The following is a 23,429-nucleotide window of genomic DNA, read 5'->3' on the forward strand; positions in this document are numbered from 1 at the left end:
ACAGTGTAATGTAACATTAGTCTTTGAGGGTATCTAACATACCTTGTACTTCCTGAGCGGGAGTACAATATATGTATTCCACATTTAACAAAATCTCTGTCGATTAAGTTAGTCAGGGGCCACTGCTGTTAGGAAAAAGAAGGAAAGGAAAGGGTTTAGCATCGTAGAGGCCCAATCGTAACTTCAGCAGGTTTTTGTCAAAAGGTAATGTTGCACTTCTTTCGTTCCTCCCATTTGCCAAATTAGTGCTTACCAGTGATCTTATCCAGACGGAGAATTTTCTAGTACTGCAAAAGACAAAAAAAATCAACAAGCTTCTAGGTCATGCAAAGTATTCACTCAATCCTTCTCATCCCGTATTAAGGGTCTGTACATGGTCCAACAAACATTTCCGAGCTCATCTTGACTAGGGGCATTACTAGTAGTGATGTGCACCTGAAATTTTTCGGGTTTTGTGTTTTGGTTTTGGGTTCGGTTCCGTGGCCATGTTTTGGGTTCGGACAGGTTTTGGCAAAACCTCACCGAATTTTTTTTGTCGGATTCGGGTGTGTTTTGGATTCGGGTGTTTTTTTCAAAAGACCCTAAAAAACAGCTTAAATCATAGAATTTGGGGGTCATTTTGATCCCATAGTATTATTAACCTCAATAACCATAATTTCCACTAATTTTCAGTCTATTCTGAACACCTCACACCTCACAATATTATTTTTAGTCCTAAAATTTGCACCGAGGTCGCTGGATGGCTAAGCTAAGCGACCCTAGTGGCCGACACAAACACCTGGCCCATCTAGGAGTGGCACTGCAGTGTCACGCAGGATGGCCCTTCAAAAAAATACTCCCCAAACAGCACATGACGCAAAGAAAAAAAGAGGCGCAATGAGGTAGCTGTGTGACTAAGCTAAGCGACCCTAGTGGCCGACACAAACACCTGGCCCATCTAGGAGTGGCACTGCAGTGTCACGCAGGATGGCCCGTCAAAAAAATACTCCACAAACAGCACATGACGCAAAGAAAAATTAAAGAAAAAAGAGGTGCAAGATGGAATTGTCCTTGGGCCCTCCCACCCACCCTTATGTTGTAAAAACAGGACATGCACACTTTAACGAACCCATCATTTCAGCGACAGGGTCTGCCACACGACTGTGACTGAAATGACTGGTTGGTTCGGGCCCCCACCAAAAAAGAAGCAATCAATCTCTCCTTGCACAAACTGGCTCTACGGAGGCAAGATGTCTACCTCATCATCATCGTCCGATTCATCACCCCTTTCACTGTGTACATACTCCTCCTCACAGATTATTAATTCGTCCCCACTGGAATCCACCATCTCAGGTCCTCGTGTACTTTCTGGAGGCAATTGCTGCTGGTGAATGTCTCCATGGAGGAATTGATTATAATTCATTTTAATGAACATCATCTTCTCCACATTTTCTGGAAGTAACCTCGTACGCCGATTGCTGACAAGGTGAGCGGCGGCACTAAACACTCTTTCAGAGTACACACTGGAGGGAGGGCAACTTAGGTAGAATAAAGCCAGTTTGTGCAAGGGCCTCCAAATTGCCTCTTTTTCCTGCCAGTATACGTACGGACTGTCTGACGTGCCTACTTGGATGCGGTCACTCATATAATCCTCCACCATTCTTTCAATGGTGAGAGAATCATATGCAGTGACAGTAGACGACTTGTCAGTAATCGTTGGCAGGTCCTTCAGTCCGGACCAGATGTCAGCATCAGCAGTCGCTCCAGACTGCCCTGCATCACCGCCAGCGGGTGGGCTCGGAGTTCGTAGCCTTTTCCTCGCACCCCCAGTTGCGGGAGAATGTGAAGGAGGAGATGTTGACGGGTCGCGTTCCGCTTGACTTGACAATTTTGTCACCAGCAGGTCTTTGAACCTCTGCAGACTTGTGTCTGCCGTAAAGAGAGATCCAAGGTAGGTTTTAAATCTAGGATCGAGCACGGTGGCCAAAATGTAGTGCTCTGATTTCAACAGATTGACCACCCTTGAATCCTGGTTAAGCGAATGAAGGGCTCCATCCACAAGTCCCACATGCCTAGCGGAATCGCTCTGTTTTAGCTCCTCCTTCAATGCCTCCAGCTTCTTCTGCAAAAGCCTGATGAGGGGAATGACCTGACTCAGGCTGGCAGTGTCTGAACTGACTTCACGTGTGGCAAGTTCAAAAGGTTGCAGAACCTTGCACAACGTTGAAATCATTCTCCACTGCGCTTGAGACAGGTGCATTCCACCTCCTTTGCCTATATCATGGCCAGATGTATAGGCTTGAATGGCCTTTTGCTGCTCCTCCATCCTCTGAAGCATATAGAGGGTTGAATTCCACCTCGTTACCACCTCTTGCTTCAGATGATGGCAGGGCAGGTTCAGGTGTTTTTGGTGGTGCTCCAGTCTTCTGTACGGGGTGCCTGTACGCCGAAAGTGGCCCGCAATTCTTCTGGCCACCGACAGCATCTCTTGCACGCCCCTGTCGTTTTTTAAATAATTCTGCACCACCAAATTCAAGGTATGTGCAAAACATGGGACGTGCTGGAATTTGCCCAGATGTAATGCACTCACAATATTGCTGGCATTGTCCGATGTCACAAATCCCCAGGACAGTCCAATTGGGGTAAGCCATTCTGCGATGATCTTCCTCAGTTGCCGTAAGAGGTTTTCAGCTGTGTGCCTATTCTGGAAAGCGGTGATACAAAGCGTAGCCTGCCTAGGAAAGAGTTGGCGTTTGCGAGATGCTGCTACTGGTGCCGCCGCTGCTGTTCTTGCAGCGGGAGGCAATACATCTACCCAGTGGGCTGTCACAGTCATGTAGTCCTGAGTCTGCCCTGCTCCACTTGTCCACATGTCCGTGGTTAAGTGGACATTGGGTACAACTGCATTTTTTAGGACACTGGTGAGTCTTTTTCTGACGTCCGTGTACATTCTCGGTATCGCCTGCCTAGAGAAGTGGAACCTAGATGGTATTTGGTAACGGGGGCACACTACCTCAAGAAATTGTCTAGTTCCCTGTGAACTAACGGCGGATACCGGACGCACGTCTAACACCAACATAGTTGTCAAGGCCTCAGTTATCCGCTTTGCAACAGGATGACTGCTGTGATATTTCATCTTCCTCGCAAAGGACTGTTGGACAGTCAATTGCTTACTGGAAGTAGTACAAGTGGTCTTCCGACTTCCCCTCTGGGATGACGATCGACTCCCAGCAGCAACAACAGCAGCGCCAGCAGCAGTAGGCGTTACACTCAAGGATGCATCGGAGGAATCCCAGGCAGGAGAGGACTCGTCAGACTTGCCAGTGACATGGCCTGCAGGACTATTGACTTTCCTGGGTAAGGAGGAAATTGACACTGAGGGAGTTGGTGGTGTGGTTTGCGCGAGCTTGGTTACAAGAGGAAGGGATTTACTGGTCAGTGGACTGCTTCCGCTGTCGCCCAAAGTTTTTGAACTTGTCACTGACTTATTATGAATGCGCTGCAGATGACGTATAAGGGAGGATGTTCCGAGGTGGTTAACGTCCTTACCCCTACTTATTACAGCTTGACAAAGGCAACACACGGCTTGACACCTGTTGTCCGCATTTCTGTTGAAATACTTCCACACTGAAGAGCTGATTTTTTTGGTATTTTCACCAGGCATGTCAATGGCCATATTCCTCCCACGGACAACAGGTGTCTCCCCGGGTGCCTGACTTAAACAAACCACCTCACCATCAGAATCCTCCTTGTCAATTTCCTCCCCAGCGCCAGCAACACCCATATCCTCATCCTGGTGTACTTCAACACTGACATCTTCAATTTCACTATCAGGAACTGGACTGCGGGTGCTCCTTTCAACACTTGCAGGGGGCGTGCAAATGGTGGAAGGCGCAAGCTCTTCACGTCCAGTGTTGGGAAGGTCAGGCATCGCAACCGACACAATTGGACTCTCCTTTGGGATTTGGGATTTCGAAGAACGCACAGTTCTTTGCTGTGCTTTTGCCGCAAGTCTTTTCTTTTTTCTAGCGAGAGGATGAGTGCTTCCATCCTCATGTGAAGCTGAACCACTAGCCATGAACATAGGCCAGGGCCTCAGCCGTTCCTTGCCACTCCGTGTCGTAAATGGCATATTGGCAAGTTTACGCTTCTCCTCAGACGCTTTTAATTTTGATTTTTGGGTCATTTTTTCACTGATCTTTTGTGTTTTGGATTTTACATGCTCTGTACTATGACATTGGGCATCGGCCTTGGCAGACGACGTTGATGGCATTTCATCGTCTCGGCCATGACTAGTGGCAGCAGCTTCAGCACGAGGTGGAAGTGGATCTTGATCTTTCCCTATTTTTTTTAACCTCCACATTTTTGTTCTCCATATTTTGCGCACAACTAAAAGGCACCTCAGATCTACAATGTAGATGGATGGATAGTATAGTATTACTTATACTTATGGACGACGAGTGACGACACAGAGGTAGGTACAGCCGTGGCCTACCGTACTGCTGCTTAGTGCTTATATATAAATATAATATACTGTATAACGGACCTGGTGGACAGTGTCAGCAGCAGACTGCTAAACTAGTATGAAGAAAGAAAAAAAAACACCACAGGTATACAATGTAGATGAATGGATAGTATAGTATTACTTATACTTATGGACGACGAGTGACGACACAGAGGTAGGTACAGCCGTGGCCTACCGTACTGCTGCTTTGTGCTTATATATAAATATAATATACTGTATAACGGACCTGGTGGACAGTGTCAGCAGCAGACTGCTAAACTAGTATGAAGAAAGAAAAAAAAAACACCACAGGTATACAATGTAGATGGATGGATAGTATAGTATTACTTATACTTATGGACGACGAGTGACGACACAGAGGTAGGTACAGCCGTGGCCTACCGTACTGCTGCTTAGTGCTTATATATAAATATAATATACTGTATAACGGACCTGGTGGACAGTGTCAGCAGACTGCTAAACTAGTATGAAGAAAGAAAAAAAAACCACCACAGGTATACAATGTAGATGGATGGATAGTATAGTATTACTTATACTTATGGACGACGAGTGCACTGACGACACAGAGGTAGGTACAGCCGTGGCCTACCGTACTGCTGCTTAGTGCTTATATATAAATATAATATACTGTATAACGGACCTGGTGGACAGTGTCAGCAGACTGCTAAACTAGTATGAAGAAAGAAAAAAAAAACACCACAGGTATACAATGTAGATGGATGGATAGTATAGTATTACTTATACTTATGGACGACGAGTGCACTGACGACACAGAGGTAGGTACAGCCGTGGCCTACCGTACTGCTGCTTAGTGCTTATATATAAATATAATATACTGTGTGTATAACGGACCTGGTGGACAGTGTCAGCAGACTGCTAAACTAGTATGAAGAAAGAAAAAAAAACACAGGTATACAATGTAGATGGATGGATAGTATAGTATTACTTATACTTATGGACGAGTGACGACACAGAGGTAGGTACAGCCGTGGCCTACCGTACTGCTGCTTAGTGCTTATATATAAATATAATATACTGTATAACGGACCTGGTGGACAGTGTCAGCAGCAGACTGCTAAACTAGTATGAAGAACGAAAAAAAAAAACACCACAGGTATACAATGTAGATGGATGGATAGTATTACTTATACTTATGGACGACGAGTGACGAGTCGACACAGAGGTAGGTACAGCCGTGGCCTACCGTACTGCTGCTTAGTGCTTAATTATATATATAATATACTGTATAACGGACCTGGTGGACACTGCAGTGTCAGCAGACTGCTAAACAAACTAGCATGAAGAAAGAAAAAAAAAAACACCACAGTGTTTTTCAGGCAGACAAACGTATACTGGACTGGTGGTCACTGTCAGCAAAACTGTGCACTGTACTCCTGCTATAACTGCTCCCCAGTCCCCACAATTAGGCAGTGTGAGCAGTGCACTCAGCACAGATATATCATGCAGCAGTGCAGCACACTGAGTGAGCACAGATATGGTGGAGCGTTTTTTTTCAGGCAGAGAAACAACGGATTAAACTCAAAACCCTGCACTGTACTCCCTAACAGCTGCTCCCCGTCCCCAATCCTCCCCACAATTATATCTAACTAAGTTCTAATATAATACAACGGACTCGGAGAGGACGCCAGCCACGTCCTCTCCCTATCAATCTCAATGCACGTGTGAAAATGGCGGCGACGCGCGGCTCCTTATATAGAATCCGAGTCTCGCGAGAATCCGACAGCGGGATGATGACGTTCGGGCGCGCTCGGGTTAACCGAGCAAGGCGGGAGGATCCGAGTCGCTCGGACCCGTGTAAAAATAAGAATTTACTCACCGGTAATTCTATTTCTCGTAGTCCGTAGTGGATGCTGGGGACTCCGTCAGGACCATGGGGAATAGCGACTCCGCAGGAGACAGGGCACAAAATTTAAAAGTTTGACCACTAGGTGGTGTGTACTGGCTCCTCCCCCTATGACCCTCCTCCAAGCCTCAGTTAGGATACTGTGCCCGGACGAGCGTACACAATAAGGAAGGATTTTGAATCCCGGGTAAGACTCATACCAGCCACACCAATCACACCGTACAACTTGTGATCTGAACCCAGTTAACAGTATGATAACGTAGGAGCCTCTGAAAAGATGGCTCACAACAATAAACAACCCGATTTTTTTTGTAACAATAACTATGTACAAGTATTGCAGACAATCCGCACTTGGGATGGGCGCCCAGCATCCACTACGGACTACGAGAAATAGAATTACCGGTGAGTAAATTCTTATTTTCTCTGACGTCCTAGTGGATGCTGGGGACTCCGTCAGGACCATGGGGATTATACCAAAGCTCCCAAACGGGGAGAGTGCGGATGACTCTGCAGCACCGAATGAGAGAACTCCAGGTCCTCCTTAGCCAGGGTATCAAATTTGTAGAATTTTACAAACGTGTTCTCCCCTGACCACGTAGCTGCTCGGCAGAGTTGTAATGCCGAGACCCCTCGGGCAGCCGCCCAAGATGAGCCCACCTTCCTTGTGGAGTGGGCATTGACAGATTTAGGCTGTGGCAGGCCTGCCACAGAATGTGCCAGTTGAATTGTGCTACAAATCCAACGAGCAATCGTCTGCTTAGAAGCAGGAGCACCCAGCTTGTTGGGTGCATACAGTATAAACAGCGAGTCAGATTTTCTGACTCCAGCCGTCCTTGAAATATATATTTTCAATGCTCTGACAACGTCCAGCAACTTGGAATCCTCCAAATCGCTAGTAGCCGCAGGCACCACAATAGGCTGGTTCAGGTGAAACGCTGATACCACCTTAGGCAGAAAATGAGGACGCGTCCTCAATTCTGCCCTGTCCGAATGGAAAATCAGATATGGGCTTTTATACGATAAAGCCGCCAATTCCGACATTCTCCTGGCTGAAGCCAGGGCCAGTAGCATGGTTACTTTCCATGTAAGATATTTCAAATCTACCGATTTGAGTGGCTCAAACCAATGGGATTTGAGAAAATTCAAAACTACATTGCGATCCCACGGTGCCACTGGGGGCATAACCGGGGGCTGTATATGTAGTACTCCTTTTACAAAAGTCTGGACTTCAGGAACTGAAGCCAATTCTTTCTGGAAGAAAATCGACAGGGCCGAAATTTGAACCTTAATGGACCCTAATTTGAGGCCCATAGATAATCCTGTTTGCAGGAAATGTAGGAATCGACCCAGTTGAAATTCCTCTGTCGGGGCCTTCCTGGCCTCACACCATGCAACATATTTTCTCCAAATGTGGTGATAATGTTGTGCAGTCACCTCCTTCCTGGCTTTGACCAGGGTAGGGATGACCTCTTCCGGAATGCCTTTTTCCCTTAGGATCCGGCGTTCAACCGCCATGCCGTCAAACGCAGCCGCGGTAAGTCTTGGAATAGACACGGTCCCTGCTGAAGCAGATCCCTTCTTAGAGGTAGAGGCCACGGATCTTCCGTGAGCATCTCCTGAAGTTCCGGGTACCAAGTCCTTCTTGGCCAGTCCGGAGCCACTAGTATCGTTCTTACTCCCCTTTGCCGTATAATTCTCAGTACCTTGGGTATGAGAGGCAGAGGAGGGAACACATACACTGACTGGTACACCCATGGTGTTACCAGAGCGTCCACAGCTATTGCCTGAGGGTCTCTTGACCTGGCGCAATACCTGTCCAGTTTTTTGTTGAGGCGGGACGCCATCATGTCCACCATTGGTCTTTCCCAATGGACTACAATCATGTGGAAGACTTCTGGATGAAGTCCCCACTCTCCCGGGTGAAGATCGTGTCTGCTGAGGAAGTCTGCTTCCCAGTTGTCCACTCCCGGGATGAACACTGCTGACAGTGCTATCACATGATTTTCCGCCCAGCGAAGAATCCTTGCAGCTTCTGCCATTGCCCTCCTGCTTCTTGTGCCGCCCTGTCTGTTTACGTGGGCGACTGCCGTGATGTTGTCCGACTGGATCAACACCGGCTGACCCTGAAGCAGAGGTTTTGCCAGGCTTAGAGCATTGTAGATTGCTCTTAGTTCCAGTATATTTATGTGAGAGACGTTTCCAGGCTTGACCACACGCCCTGGAAGTTTCTTCCTTGTGTGACCGCTCCCCAGCCTCTCAGGCTGGCATCCGTGGTCACTAGGACCCAGTTCTGTATGCCGAATCTGCGGCCTTCTAACAGATGAGCACTCTGCAACCACCATAGCAGAGAGACCCTTGTCCTTGTCGACAATTTTATCCGCTGATGCATCTGCAGATGCGATCCGGACCATTTGTCTAGCAGATCCCACTGAAAAATTCGTGCATGGAATCTGCCGAATGGAATCGCTTCGTAAGAAGCCACCATTTTTCCCAGGACTCTTGTGCATTGATGCACAGACACTGTCCCTGGTTTTAGGAGGTTCCTGACGAGTTCGGATAACTCCCTGGCTTTCTCCTCCGGAAGAAATACCTTTTTCTGAACAGTGTCCAGAATAATCCCTAGGAACAGCAGACGTGTCGTCGGGATCAGTTGGGATTTTGGAAAATTCAGAATCCACCCGTGCTGTTGGAGCACTACTTGAGTTAGTGCTACTCCGACCTCCAGCTGTTCTCTGGATCTTGCCCTTATCAGGAGATCGTCCAAGTAAGGGATAATTAATACGCCTTCTCTTCGAAGAAGGATCATCATTTCGGCCATTACCTTGGTAAAGACCCTGGGTGCCGTGGACAATCCAAACGGCAGCGTCTGAAACTGATAATGACAGTTTTGTACCACGAACCTGAGGTACCCTTGGTGAGAAGGGCAAATTGGGACATGAAGGTAAGCATCCTTGATGTCCAAGGACACCATAAAATCCCCTTCTTCCAGATTCGCTATAACTGCTCTGAGTGACTCCATCTTGAACTTGAATTTTTGTATGTACAGGTTCAGAGATTTCAGATTTAGAATAGGTCTTACCGAGCCGTCCGGCTTCGGTACCACAAATAGCGTGGAGTAATACCCCTTTCCCTGTTGTAGAAGGGGTACCTTGATTATCACCTGCTGAGAATACAGCTTGTGAATGGCTTCCAATACCGTCGCCCTGTCTGAGGGAGACGTTGGCAAAGCAGATTTTAGGAACCGGCGAGGGGGAGACTTCTCGAATTCCAACCTGTAACCCTGAGATACTACCTGCAGGATCCAGGGGTCCACCTGCGAGTCAGCCCACTGTGCGCTGAAATTCTTGAGGCGACCCCCCACCGCCCCTGAGTCCGCTTGTAAGGTCCCAGCGTCATGCTGAGGCCTTTGCAGAAGCCGGGGAGGACTTCTGCTCCTGGGAAGGGGCTGCTTGCTGCAGTCTCTTACCCTTTCCTTTGCCTCGGGGCAAATATTGGAATCCGCATCGCCTGACCACTGTCGTGTCCATAGACTTCTTCTGGCAGATATGGACATCGCACTTACTCTTGATGCCAGAGTGCAGATATCCCTCTGTGCATGTCGCATATAAAGGAATGCATCCTTTAATTGCTCTATAGTCAATAAAATACTGTCCCTATCCAGGGTATCAATATTTTCAGTCAGGGAATCCGACCAAGCCACCCCAGCACTGCACATCCAGGCTGAGGCGATTGCTGGTCGCAGTATAACACCAGTATGTGTGTATATACTTTTTAGAGTATTTTCCAGCCTCCTATCAGCTGGATCCTTGAGGGCGGCCGTATCAGGAGACGGTAACGCCACTTGTTTGGATAAACGTGTGAGCGCCTTGTCCACCCTAGGGGGTGTTTCCCAGCGCGCCCTAACCTCTGGCGGGAAAGGGTATAACGCCAATAACTTCTTTGAAATTAGCAGTTTTTTATCAGGGGTAACCCACGCTTCATCACACACGTCATTCAATTCCTCTGATTCAGGAAAAACTACAGGTAGTTTTTTCAGACCCCACATAATACCCCTTTTTGTGGTACTTGCAGTATCAGAGATATGCAAAGCCTTCTTCATTGCCGTGATCATATAACGTGTGGCCCTACTGGAAAATACGTTCGTTTCTTCACCGTCGACACTAGATTCGGTGTCCGTGTCTGGGTCTGTGTCGACCGACTGAGGCAAAGGGCGTTTTACAGCCCCTGACGGTGTTTGAGACGCCTGTACAGGTACTAACTGGTTTGCCGGTCGTCTCATGTCGTCAACCGACTTTTGCAGCGTGCTGACATTATCACGTAATTCCATAAACAAAGCCATCCATTCCGGTGTCGACTCCCTAGGGGGTGACATCACCATTACCGGCAATTGCTCCGCCTCCACACCAACATCGTCCTCATACATGTCGACACACACGTACCGACACACAGCAGACACACAGGGAATGCTCTGATAGAAGACAGGACCCCACTAGCCCTTTGGGGAGACAGAGGGAGAGTTTGCCAGCACACACCAAAGCGCTATAATTATATAGGAACAACCTTATATAAGTGTTGTTTCCTTATAGCTGCTTAAATATATATAATATCGCCAAAAAATGCCCCCCTCTCTGTTTTTTACCCTGTTTCTGTAGTGCAGTGCAGGGGAGAGCCTGGGAGCCTTCCTAGCAGCGGAGCTGTGTAGGAAAATGGCGCTGTGTGTTGAGGAGATAGGCCCCGCCCCCTATTCCGGCGGGCTCTTCTCCCGGTTTTTCTGAGACCTGGCAGGGGTGAAATACATCCATATAGCCTCATGGACTATATGTGATGTATTCTTTTTAGCCAGAAAGGTATTAACATTGCTGCCCAGGGCGCCCCCCCCAGCGCCCTGCACCCTCAGTGACCGCCGGTGTGAAGTGTGCCTGAGCGCAATGGCGCACAGCTGCAGTGCTGTGCGCTACCTCATGAAGACTGAAAAGCCTTCAGCCGCCGGTTTCTGGACCTCTTCTTACTTCGGCATCTGCAAGGGGGTCGGCGGCGCGGCTCCGGTGACCCATCCAGGCTGTACCTGTGATCGTCCCTCTGGAGCTAGTGTCCAGTAGCCTAAGAAGCAAATCCATCCTGCACGCAGGTGAGTTCACTTCTTCTCCCCTAGGTCCCTCGTTGCAGTGAGCCTGTTGCCAGCAGGACTCACTGAAAATAATAAAACTATCAAAACTTTTACTCTAAGCAGCTCTTTATGAGAGCCACCTAGATTGCACCCTGCTCGGACGGGCACAAAAACCTAACTGAGGCTTGGAGGAGGGTCATAGGGGGAGGAGCCAGTACACACCACCTAGTGGTCAAACTTTTAAATTTTGTGCCCTGTCTCCTGCGGAGCCGCTATTCCCCATGGTCCTGACGGAGTCCCCAGCATCCACTAGGACGTCAGAGAAAAAAAGGTGAAGTTCGGGCGGGTCGGATTCCGAGGATCCGAACCCGCTCATCACTAATTACTAGAAATGAATACTTCTTATATGGTAACTAAAAGAAATACCCGGGGGTTACCCTATCTCTGTCCGCTTTCCTACTGGCAAATGCTAATGTGCGGACAGGATTTTCTCCATTTCTGATGTTACTTTCTTGATTTTTATTTTATTTTTTGGGGGTTTTACTATATATGTACTCGAATGACTCCATACTTACCAGTTCCACTGGTCTCAGCCACTTCCCCTGCAGGCTACTGCTCTTCTTTTACCGGTTGGATACTCCTCTGAGTGCATGAGAAATGGCTGAAACCAGTCAGGTCGCCTTCTCCTCCTAAATAAAACTTCGACATTCATTAGTACCTATATAGGTTACATTCATAATTTTTCATATTTTTATTTTTATCTATAGTTTGTATGCTGGCCGTAACTGCTTCCACATCTACATATGGTGGTGTACTTGCTTTCTCTTTTTTTCTACTTGTTTATTGTTGCTACAAGTTCAAACAGTTCTTATATTTCCGTTCTTGTCTTATATGACTTTAGTTAGACATACTACCTGCAATACCTTGGGATCAAACTCACCAACCCTAGGGAATGATGCCCTATCTTCAGCAGTTATACGTACCCATTCATTGCAAAAAGCCTCCGCGTGTGGACCATATTTCCCACACATTATAAACCGAGCTGACCCTCTTGGCCGTAGCTCTCCAGCCTGAACCCTGGCTGCTGAACGTCTCTCACTTGAGCAACTGGCTCCCATTGTGGGTCCTCTACCACAAACACCAAAATACACAATGCAAGCAGACGGTGAAAGTTCTCCGAGCGCTCTTCACCCGCTCTCGCCCACGCTGGCCAGTACTATGATACACTGTCGATAGTGGATCGTGATGTACCCAACTTAGGACTCCTATCAGACCTTACAGCACCGCAATTTCTGTCGGTGGAGATTCTGTTGGAATATTTTCCTGGGAGAGGCAGCAAAAAATTCCTTTTCGGTATCTTTCCACTGGAATTTTTGTAGGGTGAAAAATAGAAAACTTCAATAACTATTGCTCACCCTTTCCAATGGACTTCCACCAGGGAGATTTCCTGACATAATCAGCAAAACCCCCTTTTTTTTAATACACAATCACGTCTGCATATGCTTTCCACAGCACATATGACACAATAGTATCACGTTGTGCTGTGTAGAACACACGGACATGCGGTTCAATCACACGGCCTATAGATACTTGTCATCTATATGCCGTACGATCGCGGTAGTCGAATTCACAAGCTGCGCTCCTCAGCCGGAGCGTAACAAAAAACCTTTACTTATTTCACAATTCTATCACAATTCCCTATCACGCTCCTGTGCAAGTCTCCTCACGATTTGCATATTTCTCTATTCCTGTATTCACGTAAAGTAGCGGGACTTACGCCGCCGGGCCTCTATTAACCCAGTGTTTCCACAACAATCCGATTCTTCCAGGTTCAATACAATCACTCCTACTTTCACTCACTCAGATACACAGTGTTTTTCTTTTCTGTACAGAAAATATCACTCCCTTTGATTGATGGTTTTAACCCAGAGACAGTACAGTTTAAACAAAGTCTTACACTAATCTGCTTTTGAAATCGGATAGTTATGTGCTATAGTATTAAATGTATTCTATCCCACCTTAAATTGAACTGCTATTGTGCAGTTATAATTTGCGCTCGCAACTCTACGCAACCTTGCATAACCACGCGACCGTGCGTGTCTCTATGCCACGTGTGCGCCTCTGTACGCTGTCCTCACATACTGTGCCACGTGTACAAACGTGCATTCGCCATTCAATAATCCACACTATCTCGATAAATGGGAGCAATAAAACTACTATTACTCACTAACACAACACACACTTGTTCAGTATAAACCTAAACATTTAGGCCGGAAACTGCGTTTCATGTTTTTATAATTACTCCCTTAACACGCTAATTCAAATATACAGTATATATAGCAAATAACTATCCGATTTCACACAGATCTATAATGACTGCAATAATCTATAATTTAAATGCTATGATTCAGTGATTGGATAGCCATCTTGCAGAACATACACTGATATAAATATACACATAATTATAATAATTATATATATACACACACACTATATACTGCACTTCTATGAAACACCTTCATATGTATTCGTGGGCACACTGAATGACTGTAGCTTCTATTAGGGCTTCTATGATTTGCTTATCAAAGATATTTGCCTTGCTTGTACAAGAAAGTAGTTACACAAGTTAATTAACATTTCAATGCCTATCGTACCCTAGTAGAGGGTTAACAAATCCTGGGAAAGAAGAAAAAAAACTTTTTTTTAATATCTGTGTGTAATTACCTTACATCAAGTATTCATTTATCTCACCATTAACTCTCACTAGGTCCAATTGAAACTATTTGTAATTGACTATGGCATGCGTTAAATAAATTCATTGGTAACTTATAAATGGTGCTGGATTTGTAGATATGTGGAAACTTTGTGACAAAGGAAACCGATTGTTTTAACCAGACTGAAAGTCAGCTATTTAGAAAGTGACCCTCCTAAAATGGCCACTGCTCCTCCCCCTTTCACATCCATGTGGCTTGAATAAGATGATAGACAGGCCATGTGGCTAGCCCAAAATGGAGGACAGACCATGCGGCTCTTTTGTCACAAAGAAATCACACTCTATACAGGCACCAAAAGTTACTTTAGGCCTAGGTTCTAAAAGTATATGAATTTGCCTCAGCATGCTAACACAGCTATATTATGGCTATGCACCAACTTTTAAATGTTCTTTAAATTTACTTAACAGATAAACAATCCAATCTGAATCAAACACAATATGACTTATTTGAACTTTGTTTTGCAACAATAAAAATACGCTGTAGCATTTTAAATATTGTGAGAAAGACACTGTCCCTTGAATTTCATATCAGCACCTTACTGATAACACAAAAATACAAAACACAGCACGTGATTTTGCAGCATATCACGATGCGTCCATCGTTAGCTGGTAGACCACAGCGGCGCTTGTACAGTGCATCATTAAGAACGTGATATCCCCCATCTGTTCAAGTCAAATTACTTTCTAACAAATATTTAAAATGCCAGTTCTAATATATACTGCGGACGCCAGGCACATCTTATTACCATGTGCTATGAATGTGCGCTGTACATCGCAAAACACTACATCCCATAAGAGAAAACAATACACCCACACATTATCTGAGTTCCAAAGCTCATTGATGTATATATTTGTTATTAAAAGGATATGTATACAATATATCACATGTACAGTAGTAGAACAAGAATCAGCAGCACTCAGCAGTCTGGTTTTCAGAGTAAAAAGTCTTTAATGCAGTCCTACGCCGTTTCGGGGACTAGGCCCCGTCTTCATAGTGTATGATTTGTCCCTGAAGACGGGGCCTAGTCCCCGAAACGGCGTAGGACCACATTAAAGACTTTTTACTCTGAAATCCAGACTGCTGAGTGCCGCTGATTCTTGTTCTACTACATTGGATCTCGCCATAGATCTCAGAAGGCACCGCAGCAAGTATCCCAGCAAACCCATTTTGAGTGCCGAACCTAACCGCTGTCACATGTACAGTATATATATATTTACATGGTTACAATTTACACAGTAAGCAGTTATTACAAGCTAATTCATTACAGACACAGCCAGCATACATTACCCATTCCCGTAGAACATTTCCTCCATCTCTCCCTTTCAGCAAGCAACAGCAACTAACTCTCTAAGTCCTAGAAACTGCCTATATCAAACAGTGGGAGTTTACAGTCTGTTGGTTTCGGTCTCCTTCTATTGGTCCAGAGGCCAGACCTCTCAAGAACTCAACGGCTCATTGGTCAGAGTGAGGGCTTTTGTCCTGTGTTGCTGGCACATGTGTCTGCCCCCAGGTCCATGCTGTGGAGCTAGTTTCAAGTCTTCAAGAGGTCTTTTGTTCACTTTAGAATTGTGGCTTCATATTCCTACATTTACTCATATCTACTCATGGCAATGTGCTACAACATAACCACAGGCATCAAATTAATATACACATTAATCTGGTTACGACATGTTCATCTTGCTCCACTCCAATAATACACATACATGACATTACTCCATTATATAATTTTAAACCTTATGATGTCTGGTGCTTGATATGTTTAAATGTATGTGCTGTATGAAATATGTGTTGAATCTATCTTTGTGGCATGTCTGTGTAAATGCGTAGGTCACCATATATTACTGTGCCCGCTGTGCGTATTCGCAAACATAGCGACTCATAATGTGTGGAGTCTGTATGTTCTCTCTATGTAATATTTTTGACTTTGACAGACCAATAGCAGAAGACTCAGCCCCAGACATGTACCTTCCCCAATACACAGTATATAAGTATTTTCCCTCACCCAGGAAGCTCTGTTGGTGCAGATTCTAAAATGGAGACGACTGTCTACTGAGGGTGACGTATACTGGCTGTAACTGATTCTTATGTAACTGATTCTCATGTAACTCTAACTCTATCTTGTATATACATGTTATACTTAATGATATACAGTACTGTACATATATTATTTTGTATACATAACTTTTAATGTCAAATATATATATATATCTCTGAGCGTTGGACCTCAGTATACAATGTGTGTGACTGCTTGCTTTCTCTTAAGGGACATAGGGGGTCATTCCGAGTTAATCGTAGCTGTGCTAAATTTAGCACAGCAACGATCATGAACTCAGACATGCGGGGGGACGCCCCGCATGTCAGTGCCGGCCCCCCCTCTCCAGCAGAAGTGCATAGGCACCGCACAGTGGCGATGCCTTTGCATTTCAAGCGTAGCTCCCGGCCAGCACAGCTTTAGCGTGCTGGCCGGGAGCTACTCGTCACTCCACGGCCCGCAGCGGCTGCGTGTGACGTCACGCATCTGCTGCAGGCCACTCCCCGCACGGTCCGACCACACCTGCGTTGGCCGGACCACGCCCACAAAACAGCGGCCATTTCGCCCCCTCCCGCCCATTGACCGCCTCTGCCTGATTGATAGGCAGAGGCGATCGTTGCGCAGCGATGGGCGGCCATGCGCTGGCGGCGCATGTGCGGTTCTGAGCCAATCGCTACGCTGTGAAAAACTGCAGCATGCGATCAAGTCAGAATGACCCCCATAGGGCCTAATTCTGAGTTGATCGCAGCAGATTTGTTAGCAGTTGGGCAAAACCATGTGCACCGCAGGGGGGACAGATATAACATGTGCAGAGAGAGTTAGATTTGAGTGGGGTGTGTTCAAACTGAAATATAAATTGCAGTGTAAAAATAAAGCAGCCAGTATTTACCCTGCACAGAAACAATATAACCCACCCAAATCCAACTTTCGCTGCAAATGTTATATCTGCCACACCTGCAGTGCACATGGTTTTGCCAAATTGCTAACAAACTTGCTGCTGCAATCAACTCAGAATTACCCCCATAGTGCTGCGACGTTTTAGCACACTATTATCGTATATGGTAATAAGAGGCACCTTGCATCCGCAGTATATATTAACGCTGGCATTTAAATGTTTATTTAAAATAATATGGAAATTCACAGTCCCACTATAAGTATGGGGATGAATCAGATCTCTGGGATCACAATGGTAGTATAGAATTCAAATCCTCTTTGGGGGAGAAAAGTGCTTTTAACCCTTCTATAAAGTTCGGAAAGTCATAATGTGCTCTTCGTCCCTTTAGTAAAATTCAATCTTGTTTTTGGATTTCAGTATAAAACTAGGCCTTATGCTTTAGAAAACTGCACTAAAAAAGGAACTATTTATTTCAATTTCAATAATCAACCAGAACAATTCTGCCCAGGTTGCAACCTGTGGCCTGAGTGTATTCCTCAGACCTTTTTGCAGATATCTCCATTCATAGGGCTTTGTTTATGAAGTGGTGGCTTAGGTAAGCAGTCGCTTCCCAGCGGGTTGAAAGGGAAAATGTATAATGTCATTGCCAATCAGTGGAAAGCCCATCACCCTTTACACTGACTGTGAGTGCCATTTTACGTTTTCACTTCCAACCCGACGAGAAGTAGCAGCTTACAAAAGCTGGCGATTCATAAATCCCACAGATAACTGCCTGACAATATACAATGTAATTTACATTTAGGGCACACTTTGTAGCATATCTGCACGTGGTGCTGTTACATTCAGTTATATGCTCTTTGACAATGCAGACATGCTTGTGGTTTTTCATGCAGCAGTTATCAGTTATCAATGTGGCTAAACAATGGAACTAGGCTGGTAACTGCAAAGTGTGAACACGGAAATACACTTTTGCCCAGGACAGGTTCAGGAACACCATTCCTGATTATGTCATAACTAAAGAGAGGATCGGGAAAAGTGTTCCTGCAGAAAAAATAGGATTTTAATTACCTACCGGTAAATCCTTTTCTCGTAATCCGTAGAGGATGCTGGGGTCCACATTAGTACCATGGGGTATAGATGGGTCCCTTGTGAGCCATGGGCACTTTAAGAGTTTAATAGTGTGGGCTGGCTCCTCCCTATAAGCCCCTATTACCAGACTCCGTCTAGAAACTGTGCCCGAGGAGACGGACATACTTCGAGAGAGGGGAATAACCAAGTAACAAGGAAGTACTGAACTAAGTAACTACTGCAGGAAAACGAAGCGTTGGGCGAGCACCCAGCATCCTCTACGGACTACGAGAAAAGGATTTACCGGTAGGTAATTAAAATCCTATTTTCTCTTACGTCCTAGAGGATGCTGGGGTCCATATTAGTACCATGGGGATGTACCAAAACTCCCAGTACGGGAGGGAGAGCGCGGTGGCTCCTGCAGAACAGATTGTCCAAACTTTAGGTCCTCAGAGACCAAAGTATCGAACTTGTAGAACTTAGCAAACGTGTTTGACCCTGATCAAGTAGCCACTCGGCAAAGTTATGAAGCTGAGACACCCCGGGCAGCCGCCTAAGAAGAACCCACCTTACCAGTAGCGTGGGCCTTAACCGATTTTGGATACGGCAAGCCTGCCGTACAATAAGCATGCTGAATAGTAAACCTGATCTAGCGAGAAATCGTCTGCTTAGAAGCAGGACATTCAACCTTTTTGGGATCATAAAGGACAAACAGAGCGTCCGACTTCCTGTGACGTGCAGTCCTCTTCACATATATCTTCAAAGCCCTCACAACATCCAAGGACTTTGAGGGAATTGAGGAGTCAGTAACCACTGGCACCACAATAGGTTGGTTGATATGAAAAGCCGACACAACCTTTGGAAGAAACTGCTGACGCGTACTGAGCTCAGCTCTATCCTCATGGAAAATGAAGTAGGGGCTTTTACAGGACAAAGCCCCCAATTCTGACACACGTCTAGAAGATGCTAATGCCAACACTGTGACAGCCTTCCAAGTGAGAAACTTGACCTCCATCTCCTGTAAAGGCTCGAACCAATCCGATTGCAGGAACTGCAGCACCACATTAAGATCCCAAGGTGCTGAAAGAGGCACAAAGGGAGGTTGGATGTGCAGAACCCCTTTCAAGAAAGTCTGAACCTCAGGGAGGGCAGCCAATTGTTTCTGGAAGAAGATGGACAAGGCTGAAATCTGGACTTTTATGGAGCCCAGGCGCAGGCCCACATCCACCCCTGCTTGCAGGAAGAGGAGAAACCATCCAAGTTGAAACTCCACCATAGGAAACTTCTTGGATTCACACCAAGACACGTACTTTTTCCAAATCCGATGGTAATGTTTTGACGTTACTCCTTTCCTAGCCTGTATCAGGCCCTTCTGAGCTAAGATCTGGCATTCAACTTCCATGCCGTCAAACGTAGCCGTGGTAAGTCTTGATAAGCGAATGGCCCCTGTTGCAGAAGGTCCTCTCGAAGAGGAAGAGGCCTCGGGTCTTCCAGCAGTAACTCCAGAAGATCCGCGTACCAAGCTCTTCTTGGCCAGTCTGGAGCAATGAGGATTGCCTGAACTCTTGCTTTCTTTATGCGTTTTAGAATTCTTGGGATGAGTGGAAGCGGAGGGAACAAGTACATGGACCTGAACACCCATGGAGTCACCAGGGCGTCCACTGTCACTGCCTGTGGATCCCACGACCTGGAACAGTACCTCCGAAGCTTCTTGCTGAGGCGGGAGGCCATCATGTCTATTTGAGGTACACCCCAAAAATTTGTTACCTCCGTGAATACCTCCGGATGGAGGCCCCACTCTCCCGGATGGAGATCGTGTCTGCTGAGGAAGTCTGCTTCCCAGTTGTCCACTCCCGGAATGAAGATTGCTGACAGCGCCACTGCGTGCTTTACTGCCCAAAGGAGGATCCTCGTTACCTCCGACATTGGAGCCCTGCTCTTCGTTCCGCCCTGTCGTTTATGTATGCCACCATCGGTACATTGTCCGACTGCACCTGAATGGCTCGATCTTGAAGAAGACCGTTGTATACGGCCCTTAGTTCCAGAATGTTTATCAGAAGAATGGATTCCAGACTTGACCCCCTTCCTTGGAAGGTTTCCCCTTGGTTGACAGCGCCCTAACCTCTGAGACTTGCATCCGTGGTTAGAAAGATCCAGTTTAGAATCCCGAACCTGCGGCCTTCGAGAAGGTGAGGTAATTGTAGCCACCATAGGAGCGAAATCCTGGCTTTCGGCGACAGCCGTATTCTCTGGTGCATGTGAAATCCCGACCACTTGTCCAGGAGATCCAGTTGGAAGAACCTTGTATAAAATCTTCCGTACTGCAGAGCCTCGTAGGAGGCAACCATCTTCCCCAGAAGGCGAATACACTGATGAACCGATACCCAGGCAGGCTTCAAGACATCCCAAGGGACCCTTCTATACCCCATGGTACTAATGTGGACCCCAGCATCCTCTAGGACGTAAGAGAAATAGCACTGCTCTAGGGTAAAGATATGTAATGAAGTGTATGTTACAAAATCACAACAGTAGTACAGGGCATTTTTATATGGCAGATAAAAGAGGGGACACTAAGAATTAAGAGGGGTATTTTGGCATGTGGCTATAATACGTTCAATAAAAACATCTGCTGATAGATAACCATGAAACACCTGTAAAGAGAGCGTATTGGTTTCTGCCTTCTATAGGAGCCTCTAGAGAATTGTGGTTTGCTTTGTATATTATTAGATTTCATTTATAAGAAGCTACACAGCATCCCCAGTGCCGGTATTGGTAAAGAGAATAAAGTCAGCATTATAGAATGGTCACTTAGGCTGGGTACACACTAAAGCGATACTGGGCCAATTTGTCGTATAGTAACAAGTCGTTACATTGTCTAGTGTGTACACACAATTGTGCACTCCTGCGGGTTTTGCGACATCATCTGGTCGGCCATGCTGCGCAGTCAATGAAAAGATATTGTATGCCCAGCCGTTCAGTTTAATGAAGGCTGGAAAGATGTATTGTTCTGTCGTTCATTTTATCGTGTAGTGTGTACGGCCAATCTCATATGGTCCGGGCTGAAGGGAATTCGTCCAGACCATCGTGATGATTGGTTGTGTCGAAGTCGAAAATATTATACCCACATCCAACACGTGCAAACACCACACAGAGTGGCCTCCGTGTGTGTGCTTGTTCTGCCGTGCATGCGCATACCCGCACGCTGCGTACATTGGCTCGCGAAGCCCTGCGTATTAGCGCGTGGTATGAGTAAATACGGTAGCATACTCATGGAAAAGCCACAAAGACATATTCGATATTTTATTTACATAGTGCATAATTTACACATAGTCTACACACCACACTAGCAAGTTACATTTACTTAAGAAATAGAACAATACAGATATTCAACTTTACAGGATGTGAAGGGACAGAATTAGGTTAGGACATAGTGTTGGTATCCAGATGTACAGTAATTCAAGGGTTACATTCCGATCGCAGTTTGCAGATTATAGCATGCTACTGCGCATAGATAGGCGCAGGAATACAATATTCATATCTTACTGTAATTACTGTACTCGTGATATTCGGTGGGAACCCAGTGGAGGACATCTGCAAGTACACCTGGACCAAGCATCGCCCACCTATTCAAACCAACCTATGACCCCTCATGTACTGTAAATGACCAGCCCTTTGACCTATGAAAGAAGAGCTTACAGTTTCCTTTGTATTATGTTTTGGACTATTGTATAAAAGCAGGGCCTCCTGGCCAGTCTCAGTCTATTCTCTGAAGGTCATCTTGCTAAGATTGACTGAGGACCGGATCCGGGAGGCGCAGGCGAACAAACGTATGTACTATTGGTTGTAGCTCTTCTCTTGTGATATTGTTGTATTTCTGTGTGTTTCCCCTTTTAGTAAATAATTGTTGCTGCGTTGGACCACAACATAACATATACAACTGGTGTCGCATTCCATTCTTGTTTGGGTATAGAAGTGTATTCAGCCACACGTGTCGCTGTACAGTGCGCATAGCATGTCGGCGTGCATACGCTACGTGCATTCACGTCATAGGGGTATTATCTGCATTCAGCGGCCGCAGCGGCTCGAACCATTGTATTATAAGGTATAACATTTCCCTGTAAGTTAAACGGACTTAACAGCTGCCATTCTGATGTTTACTCAGCCTTAAGGGGCCCAGACACTAGAGCAATTACGCCCGATTTCAGCCCAATTCGGGGCGATATATTGGGTGAAATCTGCATTTTGGCTGTATATCCAATCCGATCTACGGCCCCGAGTGTCGAATCAGATCCTCCAGATCGTTAGTGCTGCACACGTGAAATGTCAGTTCCCGCAGGCATGGCTGGGATGGCATACGATATATCGCATGCAAAATGTACCAAATTATATGGAACCACTCCCGGGAAGCTCCCAGGAGAGTTCAAAGGAAATCGCCCCGACTTCAGCCTCTAGACATATCGCTCTAGTGTATGGGGCCCTTAAGATCATTATTGTGTTGATGTTTTCCTGCTGGTTAACCCACGTTACTTTAGCGTGCAAGGTTTTGATGGAATATTGCTGCTAGTTGAATTTCCCTCATGGCCTGGTCTGCAAAACAGAAAAAAAACCTGGACGTCATCAATATACTCCCATTAGCATATTGATTGGCATATATGTTTCTCACGGCTTACCTGGACGTGGTTCTTACCAATCTCAGGTGCCTGTGGACTGGCTTTCTGTCAGATGCATTTTTTGTGTGGTAGTCGTGAAATTGAGGCCCTATAAACCTCTGTTGTAAAGCACTTTAACACCATACAAAGCGCAACACATAGCTGGGTTCTGATGATGGGGTGAAAGTGAAGTCTCACCGTGTGCGTGCATGTGTTTTTATGTATATTGCCGATACTTTATATCTCATCGATGTGATATGCAGCCCAAAGAAATTATAATTATTAGGGCTAATTGTGATTGTTTAGAAATACACCCAAAGTCTTTCCAATAAATCTTTTTCAAATGTTAGTTAACTAAAATGAGTTTGTTTGTGCAGTTTAACATGCAAACTTTGCATAATGATAACGTTGTCTGATAGACACTATACAAGTAGTTATGCATCAGGTAAATCATGTAAACTATTAGTTCAGTATTTCTGAAATAAAGCCTAAGCTAAAGATTGACAATAATAATGAACAGGTACAGAGTAGTTAGA

This window comes from Pseudophryne corroboree, chromosome 4 (genome assembly GCF_028390025.1).
Source record: "Pseudophryne corroboree isolate aPseCor3 chromosome 4, aPseCor3.hap2, whole genome shotgun sequence".
Taxonomy (NCBI): Eukaryota; Metazoa; Chordata; class Amphibia; order Anura; family Myobatrachidae; genus Pseudophryne; species Pseudophryne corroboree.